The sequence below is a fragment of the Ranitomeya imitator genome, chromosome 1 (assembly GCF_032444005.1).
Source record: "Ranitomeya imitator isolate aRanImi1 chromosome 1, aRanImi1.pri, whole genome shotgun sequence".
Taxonomy (NCBI): domain Eukaryota; kingdom Metazoa; phylum Chordata; class Amphibia; order Anura; family Dendrobatidae; genus Ranitomeya; species Ranitomeya imitator.
This window is the reverse complement of record NC_091282.1, coordinates 586,347,251-586,369,908: the sequence shown is the minus strand read 5'-3', so window position 1 is coordinate 586,369,908 and position 22,658 is coordinate 586,347,251.

Sequence of the window (22,658 nt, the reverse complement as noted above, 5' to 3'; positions counted from 1 at the left end):
AGAGTGTAGAGTGTAGGGTATAGAGTGTTGGGTATAGAGTGTATGGTATAGAGTGTAGAGTGTAGGGTATAGAGTGTATAGTGTAGGGTATAGAGTGTAGGGTATAGAGTGTATGGTATAGAGTGTAGGGAATAGAGTGTAGAGTGTATGGTATAGAGTGTAGGGTATAGAGTGTAGAGTGTAGGGTATAGAGTGTAGGGTATAGAGTGTAGGGTATAGAGTGTAGAGTGTAGGGTATAGAGTGTAGGGTATAGAGTGTAGAGTGTAGGGATTAGAGTGTAGGGTATAAAGTGTAGGGTATAGAGTGTAGAATGTACGGTATAGAGTGTAGGGTATAGAGTATAGAGTGTAGGGTATAGAGTGTAAAGTGTAGAGTGTAGGGTATAGAGTGTAGAGTGTAGGGTATAGAGTGTAGGGTATAGAGTGTAGGGTATAGAGTGTATGGAATAGAGTGTTGGGTATAGAGTGTAGAGTGTAGGGTATAGAGTGTAGGATATAGAGCGTAGGGTGTAGGGTATAGAGTGTAGGGTATAGAGTGTAGGGTATAGAGTGTAGAGTGTAGGGTATAGAGTGTATGGTATAGAGTGTAGGGTGTAGAGTGTAGGGTATAGAGTGTAGAGTGTAGGGTATAGAGTGTAGAGTGTAGGGTATAGAGTGTAGGGTATAGAGTGTAGAGTGTAGGGTATAGAAAGTAGGGTATAGAGTGTAAAGTGTATGGTATAGAGTGTAGGGGATAGAGTGTATGGTATAGAGTGTATGGTATAGAGTGTAGGGTAGAGAATGTAGGGTATAGAGTGTAGAGTGTAGGGTATATAGTGTAGGGTGTAGAGTGTAGGGTATAGAGTGTAGAGTGTATGGTATAGAGTGTAGGGGATAGAGTGTATGGTATAGAGTGTATGGTATAGAGTGTATGGTATAGATTGTAGGGTATAGAGTGTAGGGTATCGAGTGTAGAGTGTAGGGTATAGAGTGTAGGGTATAGAGTGTAGGGTATAGAGTGTAGGGTATAGAGTGTAGGGTGTTGAGTGTAGGGTATAGAGTGTAGGGTATAGGGTGTAGGGTATAAAGTGTAGGGTGTAGAGTGTAGGGTATAGAGTGTAGGGTATAGAGTGTAGGGTATAGAGTGTAGGGTATAGCGTGTATGGTATAGAGTGAAGGGTATAGAGTGTAGAGTGTAGGGTATAGAGTGTAGAGTGTAGGGTATAGAGTGTAGGGTATAGAGCGTAGGGTGTAGGGTATAGAGTGTAGGGTATAGAGTGTATGGAATAGAGTGTAGGGTATAGAGTGTAGAGTGTAGGGTATAGAGTGTAGGGTATAGAGTGTATGGAATAGAGTGTTGGGTATAGAGTGTAGAGTGTAGATTATAGAGTGTAGGGTATAGAGTGTATGGAATAGAGTGTTGGGTATAGAGTGTAGAGTGTAGGGTATAGAGTGTAGGGTATAGAGTGTAGGGTATAGAGTGTAGAGTGTAGGGTATAGAGTGTAGGGTATAGAGGGTATGGTATAGAGTGTATGGTATAGATTGTAGGGTATAGAGTGTAGGGTATAGAGTGTAGAGTGTAGGGTATAGAGTGTAGAGTGTAGGGTATAGAGTGTAGGGTATAGAGTGTAGAGTGTAGGGTATAGAGTGTAGGGTATAGAGTGTAGGATATAGAGTGTAGGGTATAGAGTGTAGAGTGTGTGGTATAGAGTGCAGGGGATAGAGTGTAGAGAATGAGGTATAGAGTGTAGGGTATAGAGTGTATGGTATAGAGTGTATGGTATAGATTGTAGGGTATAGAGTGTAGGGTATAGAGTGTAAAGTGTAGGGTATAGAGTGTAGAGTGTAGGGTATAGAGTGTATGGTATAGAGTGTATGGTATAGATTGTAGGGTATAGAGTGTAGGGTATAGAGTGTAGAGTGTAGGGTATAGAGTGTAGAGTGTAGGGTATAGAGTGTAGGGTATAGAGTGTAGAGTGTAGGGTATAGAGTGTAGAGTGTAGGGTATAAAGTGTAGAGAGTAGGGTATAGAGTGTAGGGTATAGAGTGTAGGTTATAGAGTGTAGGGTATAGAGTGTGGAGGAGTGTAGGGTGTAGATAGAAGGTTATAGAGAGTAGATTGTAGGGTATAAAGTGTAGAGAGTAGGGTATAGAGTGTAGGGCATAGAGTGTAGGTTATAGAGTGTAGGGTATAGAGTGTAGAGTGTAGGGTGTAGAGTGTAGGGTATAGAGTGTAGGGTATAGAGTGTAGAGTGTAGGGTATAGAGTGTAGAGTGTAGGGTATAGAGTGTAGGGTATAGAGTGTAGAGTGTAGGGTATAGAGTGTAGAGTATAGAGTGTAGAGTGTATGGTATAGAGTGCAGGGGATAGAGTGTAGAGTGTAGGGTATAGAGTGTAGGGTATAGAGTGTAGAGTGTAGGGTATAGAGTGTAGGGTTTAGAGAGTAGGGTATAGAGTGTAGAGTGTAGGGTATTGAGTGTAGGGTATAGAGTGTAGGGTATAGAGTGTAGGGTATAGAGTGTAGGGTGTAGAGTGTAGGGTATAGAGTGTAGGGTATAGGGTGTAGGGTATGGAGTGTAGGGTGTAGAATGTAGGGTATAGAGTGTAGGGTATAGAGTGTAGGGTATAGAGTGTAGGGTATAGCATGTAGGGTATATAGTGTAGGGTATAGAGTGTAGGGTATAGAGTGTAGGGGATAAAGTGTAGAGTGTAGGGTATAGAGTGTAGGGTATAGAGTGTAGAGTATAGAGTGTAAAGTGTAGAGTGTAGGGTGTAGAGTGTAGAGTGTAGAGTGTAGAGTGTAGGGTATAGAGTGTAGGGTATAGAGTGTATGGTATAGAGTGTAGGGTATAGAGTGTATAGTGTAGGGTATATAGTGTAGGGTTTAATGTGTAGAGTGTAGGGTATAGAGTGTAAGGTATAGACCGTAGGGTATAGAGTGTATGGTGTATGGTGTAGAGTGTAGGGTATAGAGTGTAGGGTATAGAGTGTAGGGTATAGAGTGAATGGTATAGAGTGTAGGGTATAGAGTGTAAGCTATAAAGTGTAGGGTGAAGAGTGTAGGGTATAGAGTGTAGGGTATAGAGTGTAGGGTATAGAGTGTAGGGTATAGAGTGTAGGGTATAGAGTGTAGAGTTTAGGGTATAGAGTGTAGGGTATAGAGTGTAGAGTGTAGGGTATAGAGTGTAGGGTTTAAAGAGTAGGGTATAGAGTGTAGAGTGTAGGGTATAGAGTGTAGAGTGTAGGGTATAGAGTGTAGGGTATAGAGTGTAGAGTGTAGGGTATAGAGTAAAGGGTATAGAGTGTAGAGTGTAGGGTATAAAGTGTAGAGAGTAGGATATAGAGTGTAGGGTATAGAGTGTAGGTTATATAGTGTAGGGTATAGAGTGTAGAGTGTAGGGTGTAGAGTATAGGGTATAGAGTGTAGGGTATAGAGTGTAGAGTGTAGGGTATAAAGTGTAGAGAGTAGGGTATAGAGTGTAGGGTATAGAGTGTAGGTTATAGAGTGTAGGGTATAGAGTGTGGAGTGTAGGGTGTAGATTGTAGGTTATAGAGTGTAGAGTGTAGGGTATAAAGTGTAGAGAGTAGGGTATAGAGTGTAGGTTATATAGTGTAGGGTATAGAGTGTAGAGTGTAGGGTGTAGAGTATAGGGTATAGAGTGTAGGGTATAGAGTGTAGAGTGTAGGGTATAAAGTGTAGAGAGTAGGGTATAGAGTGTAGGGTATAGAGTGTAGGTTATAGAGTGTAGGGTATAGAGTGTGGAGGAGTGTAGGGTGTAGATAGAAGGTTATAGAGAGTAGATTGTAGGGTATAAAGTGTAGAGAGTAGGGTATAGAGTGTAGGGCATAGAGTGTAGGTTATAGAGTGTAGGGTATAGAGTGTAGAGTGTAGGGTGTAGAGTGTAGGGTATAGAGTGTAAGGTATAGAGTGTAGGGTATAAAGTGTATGTTATAGAGTGTAGGGTATAGAGTGTAGAGTGTAGGGTATAGAGTGTAGGGTATAGAGTGTATGGTATAGAGTGTAGGGTATAGAGTGTAGATTGTAGGGTATAGAGTGTAGGGTGTAGGGTATACAGTGTAGGGTATAGATTGTAGGGTATAGAGTGTAGAGTGTAGGGTATAGAGTGTAGGGTATAGAGTGTATCGTATAGAGTGTAGAGTGTAGGGTATAGAGTGTATAGTGTAGGGAATAGAGTGTAGGGTATAGAGAGTATGGCATAGAGTGTAGGGAATAGAGTGTAGAGTGTATGGTATAGAGTGTAGGGTATAGAGTGTAGAGTGTAGGGTATAGAGTGTAGGGTATAGAGTGTAGGGTATAGAGTGTAGAGTGTAGGGTATAGAGTGTAGGGTATAGAGTGTAGGGTATAGAGTGTAGAGTGTAGGGATTAGAGTGTAGGGTATAGAGTGTAGGGTATAGAGTTTAGAATGTACGGTATAGAGTGTAGGGTATAGAGTATAGAGTGTAGGGTATAGAGTGTAAAGTGTAGAGTGTAGGGTATAGAGTGTAGAGTGTAGGGTATAGAGTGTAGGGTATAGAGTGTATGGAATAGAGTGTTGGGTATAGAGTGTAGAGTGTAGGGTATAGAGTGTAGGGTATAGAGCGTAGGGTGTAGGGTATAGAGTGTAGGGTATAGAGTGTAGGGTATAGAGTGTAGAGTGTAGGGTATAGAGTGTATGGTATAGAGTGTAGGGTGTAGAGTGTACGGTATAGAGTGTAGAGTGTAGGGTATAGAGTGTAGAGTGTAGGGTATAGAGTGTAGGGTATAGAGTGTAGAGCGTAGGGTATAGAAAGTAGGGTATAGAGTGTAAAGTGTATGGTATAGAGTGTAGGGGATAGAGTGTATGGTATAGAGTGTATGGTATAGAGTGTAGGGTAGAGAATGTAGGGTATAGAGTGTAGAGTGTAGGGTATATAGTGTAGGGTGTAGAGTGTAGGGTATAGAGTGTAGAGAGTATGGTATAGAGTGTAGGGGATAGAGTGTATGGTATAGAGTGTATGGTATAGAGTGTATGGTATAGATTGTAGGGTATAGAGTGTAGGATATCGAGTGTAGAGTGTAGGGTATAGAGTGTAGGGTATAGAGTGTAGGGTATAGAGTGTAGGGTGTTGAGTGTAGGGTATAGAGTGTAGGGTATAGGGTGTAGGGTATAGAGTGTAGGGTGTAGAGTGTAGGGTATAGAGTGTAGGGTATAGAGTGTAGGGTATAGAGTGTAGGGTATAGCGTGTAGGGTATAGAGTGAAGGGTATAGAGTGTAGAGTGTAGGGTATAGAGTGTAGAGTGTAGGGTATAGAGTGTAGGGTATAGAGCGTAGGGTGTAGGGTATAGAGTGTAGTGTATAGAGTGTATGGAATAGAGTGTAGGGTATAGAGTGTAGAGTGTAGGGTATAGAGTGTAGGGTATAGAGTGTATGGAATAGAGTGTTGGGTATAGAGTGTAGAGTGTAGGGTATAGAGTGTAGGGTATAGAGTGTAGGGTATAGAGTGTAGAGTGTAGGGTATAGAGTGTAGGGTATAGAGTGTATGGTATAGAGTGTATGGTATAGATTGTAGGGTATAGAGTGTAGGGTATAGAGTGTAGAGTGTAGAGTGTAGGGTATAGAGTGTAGGGTATAGAGTGTAGAGTGTAGGGTATAGAGTGTAGGGTATAGAGTGTAGAGTGTATGGTATAGAGTGCAGGGGATATAGTGTAGAGTGTGAGGTATAGAGTGTAGGGTACAGAGTGTATGGAATAAAGTGTAGGGTATAGAGTGTAGGGTACAGAGTGTAGTGTATAGAGTGTAGAGTGTAGGGTATAGAGTGTAGGGTGTAGAGTGTATGGTATAGAGTGTAGGGTATAGAGTGTAGAGTGTAGGGTATAGAGTGTAGGGTATAGAGTGTAGAGTGTAGGATATAGAGTGTAGGGTATAGAGTGTAGAGTGTGTGGTATAGAGTGCAGGGGATAGAGTGTAGAGTGTGAGGTATAGAGTGTAGGGTATAGAGTGTATGGTATAGAGTGAATGGTATAGATTGTAGGGTATAGAGTGTAGGGTATAGAGTGTAGAGTGTAGGGTATAGAGTGTAGAGTGTAGGGTATAGAGTGTATGGTATAGAGTGTATGGTATAGATTGTAGGGTATAGAGTGTAGAGTGTAGGGTATAGAGTGTAGAGTGTAGGGTATAGAGTGTAGGGTATAGAGTGTAGAGTGCAGGGTATAGAGTGTAGAGTATAGAGTGTAGAGTGTATGGTATAGAGTGCAGGGGATAGAGTGTAGAGTGTAGGGTATAGAGTGTAGAGTGTAGGGTATAGAGTGTAGGGTTTAGAGAGTAGGGTATAGAGTGTAGAGTGTAGGGTATAGAGTGTAGAGTGTAGGGTATAGAGTGTAGGGTATAGAGTGTAGAGTGTAGGGTATAGAGTGTAGTGTTTAGAGAGTTGGGTATTGAGTGTAGAGTATAGAGTGTAGGGTATAGAGTGTAGGGTATAGAGTGTAGAGTGTAGGGTATAAAGTGTAGAGAGTAGGGTGTAGAGTGTAGGGTATAGAGTGTAGGTTATAGAGTGTAGGGTATAGATTGTAGATTGTAGGGTGTAGAGTGTAGGGTATAGAGTGTAAGGTATAGAGTGTAGGGTATAAAGTGTATGTTTTAGAGTGTAGGGTATAGAGTGTAGAGTGTAGGGTATAAAGTGTACGGTATAGAGTGTAGCGTATAGAGTGTTTGGTACAGTGTGTAGGGTAAAGAGTGTAGAGTGTAGGCTATAGAGTGTAGGGTATAGAGTGTAGGGTAAAGAGTGTATGGTATAGAGTGTAGAGTGTAGGGTATAGAGTGTATAGTGTAGGGTATAGAGTGTATAGTGTAGGGTATAGAGTGTAGGGTATAGAGTGTATGGTATAGAGTGTAGGGAATAGAGTGTAGGCTATAGAGTGTATGATATAGAGTGTAGGGTATAGAGTGTATGGTATAGAGTGTAGGGTATAGAGTGTAGGGTATAGAGTGTATGGTATAGAGTGTATGGTATAGATTGTAGGGTATAGAGTGTAGGGTATAGAGTGCAGAGTGTAGGGTATAGAGTGTAGGGTATAGAGTGTAGAGTGTATGGTATAAAGTGCAGGGGATAGAGTGTAGAGTGTGAGGTATAGAGTGTAGGGTATAGAGTGTATGGTATAGAGTGTAGGGTATAGAGTGTAGGGTATAGAGTGTAGGGTATAGAGTGTAGTGTGTAGAGTGTATGGTATAGAGTGTATGGTATAGATTGTAGGGTATAGAGTGTAGGGTATAGAGTGTAGAGTGTAGGGTGTAGAGTGTAGGGTATAGAGTGTAGGGTATAGAGTGTAGAGTGTAGGGTATAGAGTGTAGGGTATAGAGTGTAGGGTATAGAGTGTAGGGTGTAGAGTGTAGGGTATAGAGTGTAGGGTATAGAGTGTAGAGTGTAGTGTATAGAGTGTAGAGTGTAGGGTATAGAGTGTAGGGTATAGAGTGTAGAGTGTAGGGTATAGAGTGTAGGGTATAGAGTGTAGAGTGTATGGTATAGTGTGTATGGTATAGAGTGTATGATATAGATTGTAGGGTATAGAGTGTAGGGTATAGAGTGTAGGGTATAGAGTGTAGAGTGTAGGGTATAGAGTGTACGGTATAGAGTGTATGGTATAGAGTGTAGGGTATAGAGTGTAGAGTGTAGGGTATAAAGTGTAGAGAGTAGGGTATAGAGTGTAGGGTATAGAGTGTAGGTTATATAGTGTAGGGTATAGAGTGTAGAGTGTAGGGTGTAGAGTATAGGGTATAGAGTGTAGGGTATAGAGTGTAGAGTGTAGGGTATAAAGTGTAGAGAGTAGGGTATAGAGTGTAGGGTATAGAGTGTAGGTTATAGAGTGTAGGGTATAGAGTGTGGAGTGTAGGGTATAGAGTGCAGGGGATAGAGTGTAGAGTGTGAGGTATAGAGTGTAGGGTATAGAGTGTATGGTATAGAGTGTAGGGTATAGAGTGTAGGGTATAGAGTGTAGGGTATAGAGTGTAGTGTGTAGAGTGTATGGTATAGAGTGTATGGTATAGATTGTAGGGTATAGAGTGTAGGGTATAGAGTGTAGAGTGTAGGGTGTAGAGTGTAGGGTATAGAGTGTAGGGTATAGAGTGTAGAGTGTAGGGTATAGAGTGTAGGGTATAGAGTGTAGGGTATAGAGTGTAGGGTGTAGAGTGTAGGGTATAGAGTGTAGAGTGTAGGGTATAGAATGTAGAGTGTATGGTATAGAGTGCAGGGGATAGAGTGTAGAGTGTGAGGTATAGAGTGTAGGGTATAGAGTGTATGGTATAGAGTGTAGGGTATAGAGTGTAGGGTATAGAGTGTAGGGTATAGAGTGTAGTGTGTAGAGTGTATGGTATAGAGTGTATGGTATAGATTGTAGGGTATAGAGTGTAGGGTATAGAGTGTAGAGTGTAGGGTGTAGAGTGTAGGGTATAGAGTGTAGGGTATAGAGTGTAGAGTGTAGGGTATAGAGTGTAGGGTATAGAGTGTAGGGTATAGAGTGTAGGGTGTAGAGTGTAGGGTATAGAGTGTAGGGTATAGAGTGTAGAGTGTAGGGTATAGAGTGTAGAGTGTAGGGTATAGAGTGTAGGGTATAGAGTGTAGGGTATAGAGTGTAGAGTGTAGGGTATAGAGTGTAGGGTATAGAGTGTAGAGTGTATGGTATAGTGTGTATGGTATAGAGTGTATGATATAGATTGTAGGGTATAGAGTGTAGGGTATAGAGTGTAGGGTATAGAGTGTAGAGTGTAGGGTATAGAGTGTACGGTATAGAGTGTATGGTAAAGAGTGTAGGGTATAGAGTGTAGAGTGTAGGGTATAAAGTGTAGAGAGTAGGGTATAGAGTGTAGGGTATAGAGTGTAGGTTATATAGTGTAGGGTATAGAGTGTAGAGTGTAGGGTGTAGAGTATAGGGTATAGAGTGTAGGGTATAGAGTGTAGAGTGTAGGGTATAAAGTGTAGAGAGTAGGGTATAGAGTGTAGGGTATAGAGTGTAGGTTATAGAGTGTAGGGTATAGAGTGTGGAGTGTAGGGTGTAGATTGTAGGTTATAGAGTGTAGAGTGTAGGGTATAAAGTTTAGAGAGTAGGGTATAGAGTGTATGTTATATAGTGTAGGGTATAGAGTGTAGAGTGTAGGGTGTAGAGTATAGGGTATAGAGTGTAGGGTATAGAGTGTAGAATGTAGGGTATAAAGTGTAGAGAGTAGGGTATAGAGTGTAGGGTATAGAGTGTAGGTTATAGAGTGTAGGGTATAGAGTGTGGAGTGTAGGGTGTAGATTGTAGGTTATAGAGTGTAGATTGTAGGGTATGAAGTGTAGAGAGTAGGGTATAGAGTGTAGGGTATAGAGTGTAGGTTATAGAGTGTAGGGTATAGAGTGTAGAGTGTAGGGTGTAGAGTGTAGGGTATAGAGTGTAAGGTATAGAGTGTAGGGTATAAAGTGTATGTTATAGAGTGTAGGGTATAGAGTGTAGAGTGTAGGGTATAGAGTGTAGGGTATAGAGTGTAGGGTATAGAGTGTAGGGTATAGAGTGTAGAGTGTATGGTATAGAGTGTAGGGTTTAGAGTGTAGGGTATGGAGTGTAGGGTATAGATTGTAGGGTATAGAGTGTAGAGTGTAGGGTATAGAGTGTAGGGTATAGAGTGTATGGTATAGAGTGTAGAGTGTAGGGTATAGAGTGTATATTGTAGGGTAAAAAGTGTAGGCTATAGAGAGTATGGTATAGAGTGTAGGGAATAGAGTGTAGAGTGTTGGGTATAGAGTGTAGAGTGTAGGGTATAGAGTGTAGGGTATAGAGTGTAGAGTGTAGGGTATAAAGTGTAGAGAGTAGGGTAAAGAGTGTAGGGTATAGAGTGTAGGTTATAGAGTGTAGGGTATAAAGTGTAGAGTGTAGGGTGTAGAGTGTAGGGTATAGAGTGTAAGGTATAGAGTGTAGGGTGTAAAGTGTATGTTATAGAGTGTAGGTTATAGAGTGTAGAGCGTAGGGTATAGAGTGTAGGGTATAAAGTGTAGGGTATAGAGTGTAGGGTATAAAGTGTAGGGTATAGAGTGTAGAGCGTAGGGTATAGAGTGTAGGGTATAAAGTGTAGGGTATAGAGTGTAGGGTATAAAGTGTAGGGTATAGAGTGTAGATTGTAGGGTATAGAGTCTATAGTATAGAGTGTAGAGTGTAGGGTATAGAGTGTATAGTGTAGGGTAAAGAGTGTAGGGTATAGAGTGTATGGTATAGAGTGTAGGGAATAGAGTGTAGAGTGTAGGGTATAGAGTGTATGGTATAGACTGTAGGGTATAGAGTCTAGAGTGTAGGGTATAGAGTGTAGGGTATAGAGTATAGGGTATAGAGTGTAGAGTGTAGGGATTAGAGTGTAGGGTATAGAGTGTAGGGTATAGAGTGTAGAATGTACGGTATAGAGTGTATGGTATAGAGTATAGAGTGTAGGGTATAGAGTATAGAGTGTAGGGTATAGAGTGTAGGGTATAGAGTGTAAAGTGTAGAGTGTATGGTATAGAGTGTATGGTATAGATTGTAGGGTATAGAGTGTAGAGTGTAGGGTATAGAGTGTAGAGTGTAGGGTATAGAGTGTAGGGTATAGAGTGTAGAGTGTAGGGTATAGAGTGTAGAGTATAGAGTGTAGAGTGTATGGTATAGAGTGCAGGGGATAGAGTGTAGAGTGTAGGGTATAGAGTGTAGGGTATAGAGTGTAGAGTGTAGGGTATAGAGTGTAGGGTTTAGAGAGTAGGGTATAGAGTGTAGAGTGTAGGGTATAGAGTGTAGGGTATAGAGTGTAGGGTATAGAGTGTAGAGTGTAGGGTATAGAGTGTAGTGTTTAGAGAGTTGGGTATTGAGTGTAGAGTATAGAGTGTAGGGTATAGAGTGTAGGGTATAGAGTGTAGAGTGTAGGGTATAAAGTGTAGAGAGTAGGGTGTAGAGTGTAGGGTATAGAGTGTAGGTTATAGAGTGTAGGGTATAGATTGTAGATTGTAGGGTGTAGAGTGTAGGGTATAGAGTGTAAGGTATAGAGTGTAGGGTATAAAGTGTATGTTTTAGAGTGTAGGGTATAGAGTGTAGAGTGTAGGGTATAAAGTGTACGGTATAGAGTGTAGCGTATAGAGTGTTTGGTACAGTGTGTAGGGTAAAGAGTGTAGAGTGTAGGCTATAGAGTGTAGGGTATAGAGTGTAGGGTAAAGAGTGTATGGTATAGAGTGTAGAGTGTAGGGTATAGAGTGTATAGTGTAGGGTATAGAGTGTATAGTGTAGGGTATAGAGTGTAGGGTATAGAGTGTATGGTATAGAGTGTAGGGTATAGAGTGTATGGTATAGAGTGTATGGTATAGATTGTAGGGTATAGAGTGTAGGGTAAAGAGTGTATGGTATAGAGTGTAGAGTGTAGGGTATAGAGTGTATAGTGTAGGGTATAGAGTGTATAGTGTAGGGAATAGAGTGTAGGCTATAGAGTGTATGATATAGAGTGTAGGGTATAGAGTGTATGGTATAGAGTGTAGGGTATAGAGTGTAGGGTATAGAGTGTATGGTATAGAGTGTATGGTATAGATTGTAGGGTATAGAGTGTAGGGTATAGAGTGCAGAGTGTAGGGTATAGAGTGTAGGGTATAGAGTGTAGAGTGTATGGTATAAAGTGCAGGGGATAGAGTGTAGAGTGTGAGGTATAGAGTGTAGGGTATAGAGTGTATGGTATAGAGTGTATGGTATAGATTGTAGGGTATAGAGTGTAGGGTATAGAGTGTAGAGTATAGAGTGTAGAGTGTAGGGTATAGAGTGTAGGGTATAGAGTGTAGGGTATAGAGTGTAGAGTGTAGGGTATAGAGTGTAGGGTATAGAGTGTATGGTATAGAGAGTATGGTATAGATTGTAGGGTATAAAGTGTAGGGTATAGAGTGTAGAGTGTAGGGTATAGAGTGTAGAGTGTAGGGTATAGAGTGTAGGGTATAGAGTGTAGAGTGTAGGGTATAGAGTGTAGGGAATAGAGTGTAGAGTGTATGGTATAGAATGCAGGGGATATAGTGTATAGTGTGAGGTATAGAGTGTAGGGTATAGAGTGTAGGGTATAGAGTGTAGGGTATAGAGTGTAGGGTGTAGAGTGTAGGGTATAGAGTGTAGGGTGTAGAGTGTATGGTATAGAGTGTATGGTATAGATTGTAGGGTATAGAGTGTAGGGTATAGAGTGTAGAGTGTAGGGTATAGAGTGTAGAGTGTAGGGTATAGAGTGTAGGGTATAGAGTGTAGAGTGTAGGGTATAGAGTGTAGGGTATAGAGTGTAGAGAGTGTGGTATAGAGTGCATGGGATAGAGTGTAGAGTGTGAGGTACAGAGTGTAGGGTATAGAGTGTATGGTATGGAGTGTATGGTATAGATTGTAGGGTATAGAGTGTAGGGTATAGAGTGCAGAGTGTAGGGTATAGAGTGTATGGTAAAGAGTGTATGGTATAGATTGTAGGGTATAGAGTGTAGGGTATAGACTGTAGAGTGTAGGGTATAGAGTGTAGAGTGTAGGGTTTAGAGTGTAGTTTATAGAGTGTAGGGTATAGAGTGTAGAGTGTAGGGTATAGAGTGTAGGGTGTAGAGTGTATGGTATAGAGTGTATGGTATAGATTGTAGGGTATAGAGTGTAGGGTATAGAGTGTAGAGTGTAGGGTATAGAGTGTAGAGTGTAGGGTATAGAGTGTAGGGTATAGAGTGTAGAGTGTAGGGTATAGAGTGTAGGGTATAGAGTGTAGAGAGTGTGGTATAGAGTGCAGGGGATAGAGTGTAGAGTGTGAGGTATAGAGTGTAGGGTATAGAGTGTATGGTATGGAGTGTATGGTATAGATTGTAGGGTATAGAGTGTAGGGTATAGAGTGCAGAGTGTAGGGTATAGAGTGTATGGTATAGAGTGTATGGTATAGATTGTAGGGTATAGAGTGTAGGGTATAGAGTGTAGAGTGTAGGGTATAGAGTGTAGAGTGTAGGGTATTGAGTGTAGGGTATAGAGTGTAGAGTGTATGGTATAGAGTGCAGGGGATAGAGTGTAGAGTGTGAGGTATAGAGTGTAGGGTATAGAGTGTATGGTATAGAGTGTATGGTATAGATTGTAGGGTATAGAGTGTAGGGTATAGACTGTAGAGTGTAGGGTATAGAGTGTAGAGTGTAGGGTTTAGAGTGTAGTTTATAGAGTGTAGGGTATAGAGTGTAGAGTGTAGGGTATAGAGTGTAGGGTGTAGAGTGTATGGTATAGAGTGTATGGTATAGATTGTAGGGTATAGAGTGTAGGGTATAGAGTGTAGAGTGTAGGGTATAGAGTGTAGAGTGTAGGGTATAGAGTGTAGGGTATAGAGTGTAGAGTGTGGATGCTGTGGTGGACAGGTTGCAGCAGATTTGGACTCATGTCATGTCTATTGTTGGTAAAATATTTGAAGGGTTTCTGAGGGATGTTATTCTGGATTATCTCAATGAGAATAACTGTTTAACTCCATATCAGCATGGGTTTATGAGAAATCGCTCCTGTCAAACCAATCTAATCAGTTTTTATGAAGAGGTAAGCTATCAGCTGGACCACGGTGAGTCATTGGACGTGGTATATCTCGATTTTTCCAAAGCGTTTGATACCGTGCCGCACAAGAGGTTGGTACACAAAATGAGAATGCTTGGTCTGGGGGAAAATGTGTGTAAATGGGTTAGTAACTGGCTTAGTGATAGAAAGCAGAGGGTGGTTATAAATGGTATAGTCTCTAACTGGGTCGCTGTGACCAGTGGGGTACCGCAGGGGTCAGTATTGGGACCTGTTCTCTTCAACATATTCATTAATGATCTGGTAGAAGGTTTACACAGTAAAATATGAATATTTGCAGATGATACAAAACTATTTAAAGCAGTTAATACAAGAGAAGATAGTATTCTGCTACAGATGGATCTGGATAAGTTGGAAACTTGGGCTGAAAGGTGGCAGATGAGGTTTAACAATGATAAATGTAAGGTTATACACATGGGAAGAAGGAATCAATATCACCATTACACACTGAATGGGAAACCACTGGGTAAATCTGACAGGGAGAAGGACTTGGGGATCCTAGTTAATGATAAACTTACCTGGAGCAGCCAGTGCCAGGCAGCAGCTGCCAAGGCAAACAGGATCATGGGGTGCATTAAAAGAGGTCTGGATACACATGATGAGAGCATTATACTGCCTCTGTACAAATACCTAGTTAGACCGCACATGGAGTACTGTGTCCAGTTTTGGGCACCGGTGCTCAGGAAGGATATAATGGAACTAGAGAGAGTACAAAGGAGGGCAACAAAATTAATAAAGGGGATGGGAGAACTACAATACCCAGATAGATTAGCGAAATTAGGATTATTTAGTCTAGAAAAAAGACGACTGAGGGGCGATCTAATAACCATGTATAAGTATATAAGGGGACAATACAAATATCTCGCTGAGGATCTGTTTATACCAAGGAAGGTGACGGGCACAAGGGGGCATTCTTTGCGTCTGGAGGAGAGAAGGTTTTTCCACCAACATAGAAGAGGATTCTTTACTGTTAGGGCAGTGAGAATCTGGAATTGCTTGCCTGAGGAGGTGGTGATGGCGAACTCAGTCGAGGGGTTCAAGAGAGGCCTGGATGTCTTCCTGGAGCAGAACAATATTGTATCATACAATTATTAGGTTCTGTAGAAGGACGTAGATCTCGGGATTTATTATGATGGAATATAGGCTGAACTGGATGGACAAATGTCTTTTTTCGGCCTTACTAACTATGTTACTATGTTACTATGTATAGAGTGTAGGGTATAGAGTGTAGAGTGTAGGGTATAGAGTGTAGGGTATAGAGTGTAGAGAGTGTGGTATAGAGTGCAGGGGATAGAGTGTAGAGTGTGAGGTATAGAGTGTAGGGTATAGAGTGTATGGTATGGAGTGTATGGTATAGATTGTAGGGTATAGAGTGTAGGGTATAGAGTGCAGAGTGTAGGGTATAGAGTGTATGGTATAGAGTGTATGGTATAGATTGTAGGGTATAGAGTGTAGGGTATAGAGTGTAGAATGTAGGGTATAGAGTGTAGAGTGTAGGGTATTGAGTGTAGGGTATAGAGTGTAGAGTGTATGGTATAGAGTGCAGGGGATAGAGTGTAGAGTGTGAGGTATAGAGTGTAGGGTATAGAGTGTATGGTATAGAGTGTATGGTATGGAGATTAGAGTGTAGGGCATAGAGTGTAGGGTATAGAGTGTATGGTATAGAGTGTAGGGTATAGAGTGTAGAGTGTAGGGTATAGAGTGTAGGGTATAGAGTGTAGGATATAGAGTGTATGGTATAGAGTGTAGGTTATAGAGTGTAGAGTGTAGGGTATAGAGTGTAGGGTAAAGAGTGTAAGGTATAGATTGTAAGGTATAGAATGTATAGCGTAGAGTATAGAGTGTAGGGTATAGTGTGTATGGTGTAGAGTGTAGGGTATAGAGTGTATAGTGTAGGGTATAGAGTGTAGGGTATAGAGTGTATAGTATAGAGTGTAGGGTATAGAGTGTAGGGTATAGAGTGTAGAGTGTGGGGTGTAGAGTGTATGGTATAGAGTGTATGGTGTAGAGTGTATGGTATAGAGTGTAGGGTATAGAGTATATGGTATAGAGTGTAGGGTATAGAGTGTAGATTGTAGGGTATAGAGTGTAGGGTGTAGGGTATAGAGTGTAGGGTATAGATTGTAGGGTATAGAGTGTAGAGTGTAGGGTATAGAGTGTAGGGTATAGAGTGTATGGTATAGAGTGTAGAGTGTAGGGTATAGAGTGTATAGTGTAGGGTATAGAGTGTAGGGTATAGAGTGTATGGTATAGAGTGTAGGGAATAGAGTGTAGAGTGTATGGTATAGAGTGTAGGGTATAGAGTGTAGAGTGTAGGGTATAGAGTGTAGGGTATAGAGTGTAGGGTATAGAGTGTAGAGTGTAGGGTATAGAGTGTAGGGTATAGAGTGTAGGGTATAGAGTGTAGAGTGTAGGGATTAGAGTGTAGGGTATAAAGTGTAGGGTATAGAGTGTAGAATGTACGGTATAGAGTGTAGGGTATAGAGTATAGAGTGTAGGGTATAGAGTGTAAAGTGTAGAGTGTAGGGTATAGAGTGTAGAGTGTAGGGTATATAGTGTAGGGTATAGAGTGTATGAAATAGAGTGTTGGGTATAGAGTGTAGAGTGTAGGGTATAGAGTGTAGGGTATAGAGCGTAGGGTGTAGGGTATAGAGTGTAGGGTATAGAGTGTAGGGTATAGAGTGTAGAGTGTAGGGTATAGAGTGTATGGTATAGAGTGTAGGGTGTAGAGTGTAGGGTATAGAGTGTAGAGTGTAGGGTATAGAGTGTAGAGTGTAGGGTATAGAGTGTAGGGTATAGAGTGTAGAGTGTAGGGTATAGAAAGTAGGGTATAGAGTGTAAAGTGTATGGTATAGAGTGTAGGGGATAGAGTGTATGGTATAGAGTGTATGGTATAGAGTGTAGGGTAGAGAATGTAGGGTATAGAGTGTAGAGTGTAGGGTATATAGTGTAGGGTGTAGAGTGTAGGGTATAGAGTGTAGAGTGTATGGTATAGAGTGTATGGTGTAGAGTGTATGGTATAGAGTGTAGGGTATAGAGTGTATGGTATAGAGTGTAGGGTATAGAGTGTAGATTGTAGGGTATAGAGTGTAGGGTGTAGGGTATAGAGTGTAGGGTATAGATTGTAGGGTATAGAGTGTAGAGTGTAGGGTATAGAGTGTAGGGTATAGAGTGTATGGTATAGAGTGTAGAGTGTAGGGTATAGAGTGTATAGTGTAGGGTATAGAGTGTAGGGTATAGAGTGTATGGTATAGAGTGTAGGGAATAGAGTGTAGAGTGTATGGTATAGAGTGTAGGGTATAGAGTGTAGAGTGTAGGGTATAGAGTGTAGGGTATAGAGTGTAGGGTATAGAGTGTAGAATGTAGGGTATAGAGTGTAGGGTATAGAGTGTAGGGTATAGAGTGTAGAGTGTAGGGATTAGAGTGTAGGGTATAAAGTGTAGGGTATAGAGTGTAGAATGTATGGTATAGAGTGTAGGGTATAGAGTATAGAGTGTAGGGTATAGAGTGTAAAGTGTAGAGTGTAGGGTATAGAGTGTAGAGTGTAGGGTATAGAGTGTAGGGTATAGAGTGTATGGAATAGAGTGTTGGGTATAGAGTGTAGAGTGTAGGGTATAGAGTGTAGGGTATAGAGTGTAGAGTGTAGGGTATAGAGTGTATGGTATAGAGTGTAGGGTGTAGAGTGTAGGGTATAGAGTGTAGAGTGTAGGGTATAGAGTGTAGAGTGTAGGGTATAGAGTGTAGGGTATAGAGTGTAGAGTGTAGGGTATAGAAAGTAGGGTATAGAGTGTAAAGTGTATGGTATAGAGTGTAGGGGATAGAGTGTATGGTATAGAGTGTATGGTATAGAGTGTAGGGTAGAGAATGTAGGGTATAGAGTGTAGAGTGTAGGGTATATAGTGTAGGGTGTAGAGTGTAGGGTATAGAGTGTAGAGTGTATGGTATAGAGTGTAGGGGATAGAGTGTATGGTATAGAGTGTATGGTATAGAGTGTATGGTATAGATTGTAGGGTATAGAGTGTAGGGTATCGAGTGTAGAGTGTAGGGTATAGAGTGTAGGGTATAGAGTGTAGGGTATAGAGTGTAGGGTATAGAGTGTAGGGTGTTGAGTGTAGGGTATAGAGTGTAGGGTATAGGGTGTAGGGTATAAAGTGTAGGGTGTAGAGTGTAGGGTATAGAGTGTAGGGTATAGAGTGTAGGGTATAGAGTGTAGGGTATAGCGTGTATGGTATAGAGTGAAGGGTATAGAGTGTAGAGTGTAGGGTATAGAGTGTAGAGTGTAGGGTATAGAGTGTAGGGTATAGAGCGTAGGGTGTAGGGTATAGAGTGTAGGGTATAGAGTGTATGGAATAGAGTGTAGGGTATAGAGTGTAGAGTGTAGGGTATAGAGTGTAGGGTATAGAGTGTATGGAATAGAGTGTTGGGTATAGAGTGTAGAGTGTAGATTATAGAGTGTAGGGTATAGAGTGTATGGAATAGAGTGTTGGGTATAGAGTGTAGAGTGTAGGGTATAGAGTGTAGGGTATAGAGTGTAGGGTATAGAGTGTAGAGTGTAGGGTATAGAGTGTAGGGTATAGAGGGTATGGTATAGAGTGTATGGTATAGATTGTAGGGTATAGAGTGTAGGGTATAGAGTGTAGAGTGTAGGGTATAGAGTGTAGAGTGTAGGGTATAGAGTGTAGGGTATAGAGTGTAGAGTGTAGGGTATAGAGTGTAGGGTATAGAGTGTAGGATATAGAGTGTAGGGTATAGAGTGTAGAGTGTGTGGTATAGAGTGCAGGGGATAGAGTGTAGAGTGTGAGGTATAGAGTGTAGGGTATAGAGTGTATGGTATAGAGTGTATGGTATAGATTGTAGGGTATAGAGTGTAGGGTATAGAGTGTAAAGTGTAGGGTATAGAGTGTAGAGTGTAGGGTATAGAGTGTATGGTATAGAGTGTATGGTATAGATTGTAGGTTATAGAGTGTAGGGTATAGAGTGTAGAGTGTAGGGTATAGAGTGTAGAGTGTAGGGTATAGAGTGTAGGGTATAGAGTGTAGAGTGTAGGGTATAGAGTGTAGAGTATAGAGTGTAGAGTGTATGGTATAGAGTGCAGGGGATAGAGTGTAGAGTGTAGGGTATAGAGTGTAGGGTATAGAGTGTAGAGTGTAGGGTATAGAGTGTAGGGTTTAGAGAGTAGGGTATAGAGTGTAGAGTGTAGGGTATAGAGTGTAGGGTATAGAGTATAGGGTATAGAGTGTAGGGTATAGAGTGTAGGGTGTAGAGTGTAGGGTATAGAGTGTAGGGTATAGGGTGTAGGGTATGGAGTGTAGGGTGTAGAATGTAGGGTATAGAGTGTAGGGTATAGAGTGTAGGGTATAGAGTGTAGGGTATAGCGTGTAGGGTATATAGTGTAGGGTATAGAGTGTAGGGTATAGAGTGTAGGGGATAAAGTGTAGAGTGTAGGGTATAGAGTGTAGGGTATAGAGTGTAGAGTATAGAGTGTAAAGTGTAGAGTGTAGGGTGTAGAGTGTAGGGTATAGAGTGTAGAGTGTAGGGTATAGAGTGTAGGGTATAGAGTGTATGGTATAGAGTGTAGGGTATAGAGTGTAGAGTGTAGGGTATATAGTGTAGGGTATAATGTGTAGAGTGTAGGGTATAGAGTGTAAGGTATAGAGGGTAGGGTATAGAGTGTATGGTGTATGGTGTAGAGTGTAGGGTATAGAGTGTAGGGTATAGAGTGTAGGGTATAGAGTGAATGGTATAGAGTGTAGGGTATAGAGTGTAAGCTATAAAGTGTAGGGTGAAGAGTGTAGGGTATAGAGTGTAGGGTATAGAGTGTAGGGTATAGAGTGTAGGGTATATAGTGTAGAGTTTAGGGTATAGAGTGTAGGGTATAGAGTGTAGAGTGTAGGGTATAGAGTGTAGGGTTTAAAGACTAGGGTATAGAGTGTAGAGTGTAGGGTATAGAGTGTAGAGTGTAGGGTATAGAGTGTAGGGTATAGAGTGTAGAGTGTAGGGTATAGAGTGAAGGGTATAGAGTGTAGAGTGTAGGGTATAAAGTGTAGAGAGTAGGGTATAGAGTGCAGGGTATAGAGTGTAGGTTATATAGTGTAGGGTATAGAGTGTAGAGTGTAGGTTGTAGAGTATAGGGTATAGTGTGTAGGGTATAGAGTGTAGGTTATAGAGTGTAGGGTATAGAGTGTGGAGTGTAGGGTGTAGATTGTAGGTTATAGAGTGTAGAGTGTAAGGTATAAAGTGTAGAGAGTAGGGTATAGAGTGTAGGTTATATAGTGTAGGGTATAGAGTGTAGAGTGTAGGGTGTAGAGTATAGGGTATAGAGTGTAGGGTATAGAGTGTAGAGTGTAGGGTATAAAGTGTAGAGAGTAGGGTATAGAGTGTAGGGTATAGAGTGTAGGTTATAGAGTGTAGGGTATAGAGTGTGGAGTGTAGGGTGTAGATTGTAGGTTATAGAACGTAGATTGTAGGGTATAAAGTGTAGAGAGTAGGGTATAGAGTGTAGGGTATAGAGTGTAGGTTATAGAGTGTAGGGTATAGAGTGTAGAGTGTAGGGTGTAGATTGTAGGGTATAGAGTGTAAGGTATAGAGTGTAGGGTATAAAGTGTATGTTATAGAGTGTAGGGTATAGAGTGTAGAGTGTAGGGTATAGAGTGTAGGGTATAGAGTGTAGGGTATAGAGTGTATGGTATAGAGTGTAGGGTATAGATTGTAGATTGTAGGGTATAGAGTGTAGGGTGTAGGGTATACAGTGTAGGGTATAGATTGTAGGGTATAGAGTGTAGAGTGTAGGGTATAGAGTGTTTGGTATAGAGTGTAGAGTGTAGGGTATAGAGTGTATAGTGTAGGGAATAGAGTGTAGAGTATAGAGTGTATGGTATAGAGTGTAGAGTGTAGGGTATAGAGTGTAGGGTATAGAGTGTAGGGTATAGAGTGTAGAGTGTAGGGTATAGAGTGTAGGGTATAGAGTGTTGGGTATAGAGTGTAGAGTGTAGGGATTAGAGTGTAGGGTATAGAGTGTAGGGTATAGAGTTTAGAATGTACGGTATAGAGTGTAGGGTATAGAGTATAGAGTGTAGGGTATAGAGTGTAAAGTGTAGAGTGTAGGGTATAGAGTGTAGAGTGTAGGGTATAGAGTGTAGGGTATAGAGTGTATGGAATAGAGTGTTGGGTATAGAGTGTAGAGTGTAGGGTATAGAGTGTAGGGTATAGAGCGTAGGGTGTAGGGTATAGAGTGTAGGGTATAGAGTGTAGGGTATAGAGTGTAGAGTGTAGGGTATAGAGTGTATGGTATAGAGTGTAGGGTGTAGAGTGTAGGGTATAGAGTGTAGAGTGTAGGGTATAGAGTGTAGAGTGTAGGGTATAGAGTGTAGGGTATAGAGTGTAGAGCGTAGGGTATAGAAAGTAGGGTATAGAGTGTAAAGTGTATGGTATAGAGTGTAGGGGATAGAGTGTATGGTATAGAGTGTATGGTATAGAGTGTAGGGTAGAGAATGTAGGGTATAGAGTGTAGAGTGTAGGGTATATAGTGTAGGGTGTAGAGTGTAGGGTATAGATTGTAGGGTATAGAGTGTAGGATATCGAGTGTAGAGTGTAGGGTATAGAGTGTAGGGTATAGAGTGTAGGGTATAGAGTGTAGGGTGTTGAGTGTAGGGTATAGAGTGTAGGGTATAGGGTGTAGGGTATAGAGTGTAGGGTGTAGAGTGTAGGGTATAGAGTGTAGGGTATAGAGTGTAGGGTATAGAGTGTATGGTATAGAGTGTATGGTATAGATTGTAGGGTATAGAGTGTAGGATATCGAGTGTAGAGTGTAGGGTATAGAGTGTAGGGTATAGAGTGTAGGGTATAGAGTGTAGGGTGTTGAGTGTAGGGTATAGAGTGTAGGGTATAGGGTGTAGGGTATAGAGTGTAGGGTGTAGAGTGTAGGGTATAGAGTGTAGGGTATAGAGTGTAGGGTATAGAGTGTAGGGTATAGCGTGTAGGGTATAGAGTGAAGGGTATAGAGTGTAGAGTGTAGGGTATAGAGTGTAGAGTGTAGGGTATAGAGTGTAGGGTATAGAGCGTAGGGTGTAGGGTATAGAGTGTAGTGTATAGAGTGTATGGAATAGAGTGTAGGGTATAGAGTGTAGAGTGTAGGGTATAGAGTGTAGGGTATAGAGGGTATGGAATAGAGTGTTGGGTATAGAGTGTAGAGTGTAGAGTATAGAGTGTAGGGTATAGAGTGTATGGAATAGAGTGTTGGGTATAGAGTGTAGAGTGTAGGGTATAGAGTGTAGGGTATAGAGTGTAGGGTATAGAGTGTAGAGTGTAGGGTATAGAGTGTAGGGTATAGAGTGTATGGTATAGAGTGTATGGTATAGATTGTAGGGTATAGAGTGTAGGGTATAGAGTGTAGAGTGTAGGGTATAGAGTGTAGAGTGTAGGGTATAGAGTGTAGGGTATAGAGTGTAGAGTGTAGGGTATAGAGTGTAGGGTATAGAGTGTAGAGTGTATGGTATAGAGTGCAGGGGATATAGTGTAGAGTGTGAGGTATAGAGTGTAGGGTACAGAGTGTATGGAATAAAGTGTAGGGTATAGAGTGTAGGGTACAGAGTGTAGTGTATAGAGTGTAGAGTGTAGGGTATAGAGTGTAGGGTGTAGAGTGTATGGTATACAGTGTAGGGTATAGAGTGTAGAGTGTAGGGTATAGAGTGTAGGGTATAGAGTGTAGAGTGTAGGATATAGAGTGTAGGGTATAGAGTGTAGAGTGTGTGGTATAGAGTGCAGGGGATAGAGTGTAGAGTGTGAGGTATAGAGTGTAGGGTATAGAGTGTATGGTATAGAGTGAATGGTATAGATTGTAGGGTATAGAGTGTAGGGTATAGAGTGTAGAGTGTAGGGTATAGAGTGTAGAGTGTAGGGTATAGAGTGTATGGTATAGAGTGTATGGTATAAATTGTAGGGTATAGAGTGTAGGGTATAGAGTGTAGAGTGTAGGGTATAGAGTGTAGAGTGTAGGGTATAGAGTGTAGGGTATAGAGTGTAGAGTGTAGGGTATAGAGTGTAGAGTATAGAGTGTAGAGTGTATGGTATAGAGTGCAGGGGATAGAGTGTAGAGTGTAGGGTATAGAGTGTAGGGTATAGAG